The sequence below is a fragment of the Gopherus flavomarginatus genome, chromosome 1 (genome assembly GCF_025201925.1).
Source record: "Gopherus flavomarginatus isolate rGopFla2 chromosome 1, rGopFla2.mat.asm, whole genome shotgun sequence".
Lineage (NCBI taxonomy): Eukaryota > Metazoa > Chordata > Testudines > Testudinidae > Gopherus > Gopherus flavomarginatus.
The window spans coordinates 376,609,863-376,618,941 of record NC_066617.1 but is presented as its reverse complement, the minus strand read 5'-3'; positions in this window follow the sequence as shown (position 1 = coordinate 376,618,941).

Here is a 9,079-nt window from a genome sequence, read left to right as displayed (position 1 = left end):
AATCGGTGCGCCTGCCCTAGTCTCATTATTGCAACCACTCTGAAAATCTTTGGGTCATCCACAAATTTTTCTGCAGTGATTTTCTGTTTCCTTCCAGATCATTGATGAAAATAATGAATAGCATCAGGTCTAGAACTGATTCCTGCAGAACCCCACTACAAACATCCCTATTTACTGACAAAGGCCTATTGACTAACACTTTCTGAGATCCATCTGTTAGCCAGTTTCAGTCCATTTTAAATGATCTCTACTGATATTACATGATGTTATTTTTTTTACCTCAATGTTTTCCCCTGCTAAATCAAATGCCTTTGAGAAATCAAGGTTTGTTACGTCTGCGCCGTTCCCTTGATCAATCAATGTGTACTCTCATAAAAGGATGAAATCAGGTTTATTTGACAAGCTCTGTTTTGCATAAACCTTGTTGGTGACTGGCATTAATTATATTTCTGGACATTTTTTTAACTAACCCCATACCAGCTTTTCCATTTTTTCTTAACCTTGTCAATTATTTTATAAAAAAAAAAAATTCCCTTTATTTTTAATGCTATACATTGAACACAGGAACTGACATAAACTTTTCTAGGATTTCTCTTGTTAATATCCTTAATAACCTCCTTTTTTTGATCCATAGCCCTGCCAAACATGGAGTGTTCCCTGATGTCTTAACGTCCCTTATCAATTTTCATGACTTCCTAACTCTATTCTTGGCTATCTATTTTCCCTTTTTCTCTTTGTTACATATCGCTTCCCCCTACTAACTGATGCTTTCACTTGGCCACTGAACTGGGTTTACATCCAAAGTTGTTCACTTTGTTGACTGTGGAATAATGTTTTTCTGCTATCTAATAAACTTATCAAAGAATTACCAATTTCCATTCATATTTTTCTGTCTAAATTTTTTCTACCAATCAGTTTTTATGACAATTTTCCTCACCTTTGGGGAATTAGTCCCCTTGGAGCACTAAGTCTATAGATAGCACTGGTTGGGAACTGACCATTTGAATAAAAATCAGTTTCATTTTTTATTTTCCTCCCTTATGTCATATGCTCCCTTCTTTGTCTCTTGTGTAAACTAAAGAATCTCAGATTTTTCATAGATACATAGATTCTAGGACTGGAAGGGACCTCGAAAGGACATGGAGTCCAGTCCCCTGCCCTCGTGGCAAGTCCAAATACTATCTAGACCATTCCTGATAATCATTTATCTAACCTGCTCTTAAATATCTCCAGAGATGGAGATTCCACAACCTCCCTAGGCAGTTTATTCCAATGTTTAACCATCCTGAGAGTTAGGAACTTTTTCCTAATGTCCAAACTAAACCTCCTTTGCTGCAGTTTAAGCCCATTGCTTCTTGTTCTATCCTTAGAGGCTAAGATGAATAAGTTTTGTCCTTCCTCTTTATGACACCCTTTTAGATACCTGAAAACTGCTATCATGCCCCTTCGCAGTCTTGTCTTTTCTGAACTAAACAAACCCAATTCTTTCAGCCTTCCTTCACAAGTCATGTTCTCTAGACCTTTAATCATTCTTGTTGCTCTTCTCTGGACCCTCTCCAATTTCTCCACATCTTTCTTGAAATGTGGTGCCCAGAACTGGACACAATACTCCAGTTGAGGCCTAACCAGCGCAGAGTAAAGCGGAAGAATGACTTCTTTTGTCTTGTTTACAACACATCTGTTAATGCATCCCAGAATCACATTTGCTTTTTTTTGCAACAGCATCACGCTGTTGACTCATATTAAGCTTGTGGTCCACTATGACCCTTAGATCTCTTTCTGCCATACTCCTTCCTAGACAGTCTCTTCCCATTCTCTATGTGTGAAACTGATTGTTCCTTCCTAAGTGGAGCACTTTGCATTTGTCTTTGTTAAACTTCATCCTGTTTACCTCAGACCATTTCTCCAATTTGTCCAGATCATTTTGAATTATGACCCTATCCTGCAAAGCAGGTGCGATCCCTCCCAGTTTGGTATCATCAGCAAACTTAATAAGCGTACCTTCTATGCCAATATCTAAGTCGTTGATGAAAATATTGAACAGAGCCGGCCCCAAAACAGACCCTGTCAGAAACTCGCTTGTTATACCTTTCCAGCTGGATTGGGAACCATTAGTAACTACTCTCTGAATATGGTTATCCAGCCAGTTATGCACCCACCTTATAGTAGCCCCATTGCAATGTGATGAACTGGGGAGTCAGTCTATGTGCACTACACTGAGTTGCCACCTTTCTAATCGCTGGTAGCTGGATCCCTGAAATTACTATCTTGCCCCATCTCTTCTGTCAAGCCTCAACCCCACTGTGTGTCTTTTCCCGAAGGTCCTGCCCCTGTCACTTGCTCCTGTCTTCCCCTCCCCTTGTGAGCTGTGACCCAGTCATCTCTAAAACCAATATGGTCTGATATCTTGTGGCAAATCATTTAAGGACACTGGTTAGTGTTAACATTTTAACGTTTATTCTTAATTTGTTACTAACTCTGTGGAGAGAGAAACCCCATCAAGACTCCTAGGATCTATCTCAGCTCTGGGAGGGAGGTGGGGTATATTGTGATATAGCAGGAGGCAGATATATCTGGGGTCTAAATAAGAAGATCAGAATGGCCATACTGGGTAAAACCAATGGTCCACATAGCCCATTATCCTGTTTTCTGACAGTGCCCAGTGCCAGGTGCTTCATAGGGAATGAACAGAACATGGCAATCGGCCTGTGATTCCTGTGGAGCACCTCAGCAGAAGAGGGAAGACGTCCTGAGCCCGGGCTGCCTCTGCTTCAGCTGGACGGAGTTCAAGCCTCCAACCCCAGTAGGAGCCACTGGGGGAGGAGGAGAGACCAGAGCGCCACGGTTGGAGCGGTAGAAGAAGCCTTCCATTCAGGCTCCCCCAAGCCCTAGCCGCAGCCACAGAGCGGAGGCAGGAGTTGCGAGGGGAGCAGGGGAGAGAAGACCAGAGGAGAAAAAGCCCCCAACCCAACAGGAGCCACTGCAGGAGGAAGCCCTGAGCTCGGTGCTTGGTGCTGTGGCAGGAGTTGTGGGGATATAGGGGAGAGGAAGGGACAGAAGATTTGAGCTTAGCTTCTGGGCTGCTGCAGAACACAATTAAGCATGTACCACCCCTATTTATGCGCTGCCGCTGAAGGTGGAACTGATCTCCCTACCAAGAGCAGCTGTACAGGGGAAGAACTACTACCATTCCTCCCCATAACCAACAGATTAGTGGCTAGGAGCCTCAGGATCTCAGCAGCACAGGACATCAGATTTCATGAAGGACAGCTGATTTCTTGGTTCATGCCATGTTTTTCACGGCCGTGAAATTGGTAGGGCCCTACTCATTTCTGTCTCCTCCATCTTCCATACCGCTGCCACTCCTGTGTTGTCTATTTCACCTGACCTTGGACAAACCTCAGGAGGAGGCTTTTTGGCTCCCTTCCCTGATCCTTTAGGGGCTTCTCTCTTCCCTCCATCTCCCTTTCCCTTTCTAGAGATAGAGATGGGTTGTGCGGCACCACCGATATAGTCAACGCATCAATGGTCTGCTCTCTTTGCCCATCTCTGTGGGCCACAGGTTGTAACGGGAGCCCAACCAGAGGGTCATCATAGGTCCATGACAGCATCCCCCACTGTACTGCTGGATGAGCTTCACCATTTTCTGGTGGACACCTGTGATTTCGAGGGTAAGGTGAAGCTCCCTCAGAAGTGTTGAGGAGACTTCCATCTCAACCTCTGGGCCACAAGGGCTGTTTTGGAGAAGTAGAGGGGAACCAGAAGGCAGGACATCCTGGTCTACCGCTGGGCCTGCAAATTCTGTGACAAGCTTTTCAGGTTGGTCAGAGATTGTTGCAAGGCTGGCTGGGGATCCTCCTGCCCACAAGGATCCTCTGCAGCCCTCAGAATGAAACCAACCATCTTTTCAACATTGAACACCAGAGGCTCTAAAGTGGTCTCCACAGTTTGCAGATGCTCTCCTTCCTTTGTGACGTAGGGTACTGTGTGACTTGCCTGAAAGAAACCCACATGGATCCAGCCGCCAAGACTAGTTGGTGGCTAGAGTGGGAGACCAGGTATATTGTAGACACCTCAGCACTCATTCAGCTGGGGTGGCCACCCTGTTCTCCCCCAATCTACAGCCTGAGATGCTGGAACTTGCTAAGGTCATACCAAATTGCCTGCTTCACCTCCAGGCCTGTGTGGAGGGGCTAACATTGAATCTGTTCACTACCAGTGCAGACCCAGAGTGGGAGTGTTTCTATCAACAGACCTCTGCCTTCCTTGGCACCTTGGATCCTCACTAATGCCTGGTCCTGAGTGGGGATTTTAATACCATTGTTGAGGACCAGAATCACTCAGGGATCTAGAGCAGCCAGGCCACTGCAGGCATCCTTAGAGAGATTGTCAATCATCACTCCCTGGTGGATTTCTGACCAACACCCAGATGACAATTCCACCTTTACTTATGCTCAGGTGGACATCAATCAGTTGTGCCACTCCTATATGCATTTTATTTCCATCTTGCCAGGGCTCATTCCTCCAGCATTTGGCCAGCCCAGTTCTCGGCCCTCCATGGAGTGGCCATCATGGCCTATTTATCTCACAGCTCACTTAGGGCTCTTACCCTTCAGATCCCTCTGCACATACTCCAGGAGGCGGGGCCTAACTTATTTCCTAGTGCTCGGGTTTTCCCTGAATGGGTTCTGCAAGAGAGTGCTCTCCACCCAGCCCTCACCCCAAGACCTCTGGACTTTTTGATTGGGCTCCTGCCCCATGAGTCCCTTTGGCCCCCTCCCTTTCATATGCCGAGCTGGGTGAACACCCTGCAGCCAGTTTGTTTCTGAATTCCACCAAGGGAACAACTTTACATGCTCATACCTGATACCCTGATACCAAGTTGCGGGGTCCTAGTACCACCTAACACAGGCATGGATGTAGCAGAGTTCACCCCTATTCCAGATGCCTGCCCATTTTGTGGCATGGGACAGGCCCTGGCACATGCCTGTCTAGAATCTGCAAGGTTTCAGCCCCTATTCCAACTTCTCCACAACTTTAACAGGAGGTTCTGGCTGCACTTTTCCCCAAAACTTTTCATATCTGCTACTTGCTTTAGCTCAAAATACAGGATGTGGCCTGCAGGTCCCTTGTGTTACAGGTGAAATATACTCTAATATTAATTTGTCAACTTATTAATAAAAGAAATAATCAAACCCATAAGAAAATAAGAAACTTATAAGAAAAGATATATAGGCAAACAATTAGGCTAGACTGTAGGCTACCACAACTGCAGGCTGCTAGTTGGTAATGGCCAGGGATTTAGCAGTGAGAGAGAGGGAGGCAAGTGTGTGTAGGGGGGTGAGTTACAAAGGAGAGAGAGAGCTTGTCATGGTATAATTCCCCACTCTGAACCTTAGCATCCAAAAGATGGGGTACCAGCATGAATTTCTCTAAGCTCAATTACCAGTTTAGTACTTGTAGCGCTGCCACCAACCAGGAATTCCAGTGCCTGGTACACTCTGGTCCCCCCAAAACCTTGCCCGGGGACCCCCAAGACCCAGTCCCTCTGGATCTTAACACAAGGAAAATAAACCCTTTCCCTCACCGTTGCCTTTCCCAGGCTTCCCCTCCCTGGGTTACCCTGGAAGATCACTGTGATTCAAACTCCTTGAATCTTAAAACAGAGAGGAAAATCCACCTTCCCCCCTCCTTCTCTCTCCCCTTCCCAGACTCTCCCTGAGAGAGAAAGTAATCCTAACACAGAGAGAAATTAACCTTTCTCTCTCCCTTCCCTCCTTTCTCCCCACCAATTCCCTGGTGGATCCAGACCCAGTCCCCTGGGGTTTCACCAGAATAAAAAAAAAAATCAGGTTCTTAAACAAGAAAAGCTTTTAATTAAAGAAGGAAAAACAGTAAAAATTATCTTTGTAAATTTAAGATGGAATATGTTACAGGGTCTTTCAGATGTAGATACTGGGAATACCCTCCCAGCCTATGTATACAAGTACAAATTAAAATCCTTTCAGCAAAATACAAATTTGAACTCCTTCCAGCCAAATACACATTAGAACTCTTCCCAGTCAAATACACATTTGCAAATAAAGAAAACAAACATAAACCTAACTCGCTTTATCTACCTAGTACTTACTATTCTGGACATATAAAAGACTGTATCAGAGAGATTGGAGAGAAACCTGGTTGCACGTCTGGTCACTCTCAGAACCCAGAGTGAACAACAACCAAACACTATCAGCACACACAAACTTCCCTCCCTCAAGATTTGAAAGTATCCTGTCCTCTGATTGGACCTCTGGTCAGGTGACAGCCAGACTCACTGGACTTGTTAACCCTTTACAGGCAAAAGAGAGATGAAGTACTTCTGTTCTATTAACTCTTTCTTATCTGTTTATGACAGAGCTGGACTTTAGTACACCAGAGAGAGAGAGAGAGACATGGGACAAAACCCACTGGGGAGCAATTTCCAAGGGAGACACAAACTCTCTACCTGACCCCAAACAGGCATTGTATGTTCCAGGAACATTTCCCTCAGGGAAGACCAGATGGATCAGTTCTGGAACGAGAGCACTTGGAGAAACACAGATGGCAGAGGAGCCACATTTGGGTGAAGAAAATATCTTGTGGCACCTCCCTGGCCAGGCCCACTCCCCTTCCACATCTGTGTACCTGCTCCAGGTTTGCTGTCACAGCTGCGCTCAAGCTTCTGAACCTAGACACTCCCCAACTGAGCGTGTTTGGGGCCCACAAACAAGACCACTGTGATTTTGAGTCATAGCACTGTTCAGGCCTTGCCTCTGACTCTGGGTTTCCAGGCCCACTCTCGCAGTGCAGTTTCCATTCTCGTGCCTCCCTCTGGGAGCAGAAACCTGCTCGCCAAGTACCAAGGCCCTGACACTAGCTTTGGCTTGGCTCCCCCAGAATCTCCAATTGCTTCAGCTCACCCTTCCCAGAGCTCCCCTTGGGCACACGCTGGTTCCAGTTTCTCCTTTTCGGGTGACATGGCCTTGCAAAAGCAGTTGTGTGACACATGGCCAGAAAGAGTAATCAACTTTCTGGCCAGATTCACCCTTTAGAGACAGGTTAGAAAAGTATGTAAATGATAAGCCTTGTAGTGTTAAATAATTGGAAGAAGTTAGTTACTGTAGTACCAACAGCTTGTTAGAGATTAACAGTGTAACCAAATGATTCCTGTCTAGAGCTGTATTCGGTTAATTCAGAGATGAAAAGGAAATATTATTAGATGGAACTTGGGTGCAAGTACATCATTTTCTGTTTGTCTCTTTAAAGTTTCTAGTAAACTCTCTATAAACTGCTTAATGGATAATAAACTTATGTTAATCCAGGTAGTTAATTACCAGTGATGTCTAGCAAATTGAAGGTGTAACAAGAGGTGCTCTTGGGGGGCACTATTGAGAGTATCAATTCAGGACAAATTGCTTAGAGCAGGACAGTCACAGCCCAAGGCTAGAGGCTGGAGGCGGGGCGTGGGAGGGGGGGCATGTCCTTTACTACTAAGGCACCAAACCAGCCAAACAGAGAGGACTTCGGTTTCACCCCATTGGCTAAGCAGAAGTCATACAAGCAATTCCCTCAGATACTCCAGTTGTCTTGTTTCACCACCAATAACACTTCTTATAGGAACAAATGGTTATGAAAACCAGTTTCCTCAATTAAAGGTTCTCCTGATCCCAAAGGATCAAGCCCCAGACCCAGCTCAATATACAAATCAGATCTTACCCACAAATCACGCTGTTGCCAATCCGCTAGAATCTAAAATCTAGAGGTTTATTCATAAAAAAGAAAGAAATATAGATGAGAGTTAAAACTGGTTAAATGGAATCAAATACATACAACAACTGCAAAGTTCTTGGTTAGGCTTATGGTAGTGGTGGAATAAACTGCAGGCTCAAATCAACTGTCTGGAGTACATCCACAGATTTGGATGAGTTGTTCAGTCCTTTCTTCAGAGCTTAAGTTTCTAGGAAAGTTCCTCCAGAGGTTAGAAACAGGATTGAAGACAAAATGGACGGCTTTCCAGGGCCTTGCATATCCTCTGCCATGTGAAAGGACCCCTTTGTTCTTATTTTGGAAAATCACTGCAGCAAGATGGAGTTTGGAGTCACATCGGCAAGTCACATGACCATGCATGACTCAATGCTTTACAAGTAAAGCAGCCATTGCTCACATGCTACCTTGAACATTCCTAGAAAGGCTCCTCAGATGTGGATTGGAGTCTCCCAAGGTCCATTGTCAATCAAGTACTTCTAATTACTTGAATAGTCTCTTCACAATTGTTTATAAAAAGATATTTTTAAGTGTGAATATGATGTAACTGGAATATGCTTTATGCAAAAGTTCTCTTGTAAGGTATCATTGTCAAGTGTATAATCTACTGATTGTGCTCACTTTATTTTGTATGAATGTATTTTTCTTGTATCTGAAACTAGGAATATGAAATATAACTCTGAAAGTCCTACTGTAATTATGCAAAGTGTGGACCATTAATGGTGGTTTGGAATCTTGATGGCTCCCATTAACCAGGACAATTGGTGGTAAATGGCTCTCTTTACTTGTAACACTTCCTGTATAAGTGTGTGCCAGTGAGTGGGTAATGAAATCTCACAAGCCATGTGATAATGTCACCTAAACTGGAATCCAACTTTAACCTGGTGCTTTTCCATTTAGAATGAAGTGGGAGAACCAGACATAGACAAAGGATTCCTGCCTTGTGCTAAAGCTATAAAAGAAGTTGGAAAAATAAAGTGGGCTGCAGTAATGAGAAATTCCCTAGTTACCACCTGAGCTGGAACTAACAAGAACTGTACCAGGGGAAAGGATTGAGCCAAGACTAAGAAGGAGTCTAGTCTGTGAAAGAAGCTTATTGGAACATCTCTGAGCATAAGCCTTACCTGTATTCAGTTTCTTAATGTACTGGGCTTAGACTTGTGTGTTTTTGCTTTATTTTACTTGGTGATGTACTTTGTTCAGTCTGTTATTACTTGAAACCACTTAAATCCTACTTTTTGTACTTAATAAAATCACTTTTGTTTATTAATTAACACAGAACAAATGATTTACA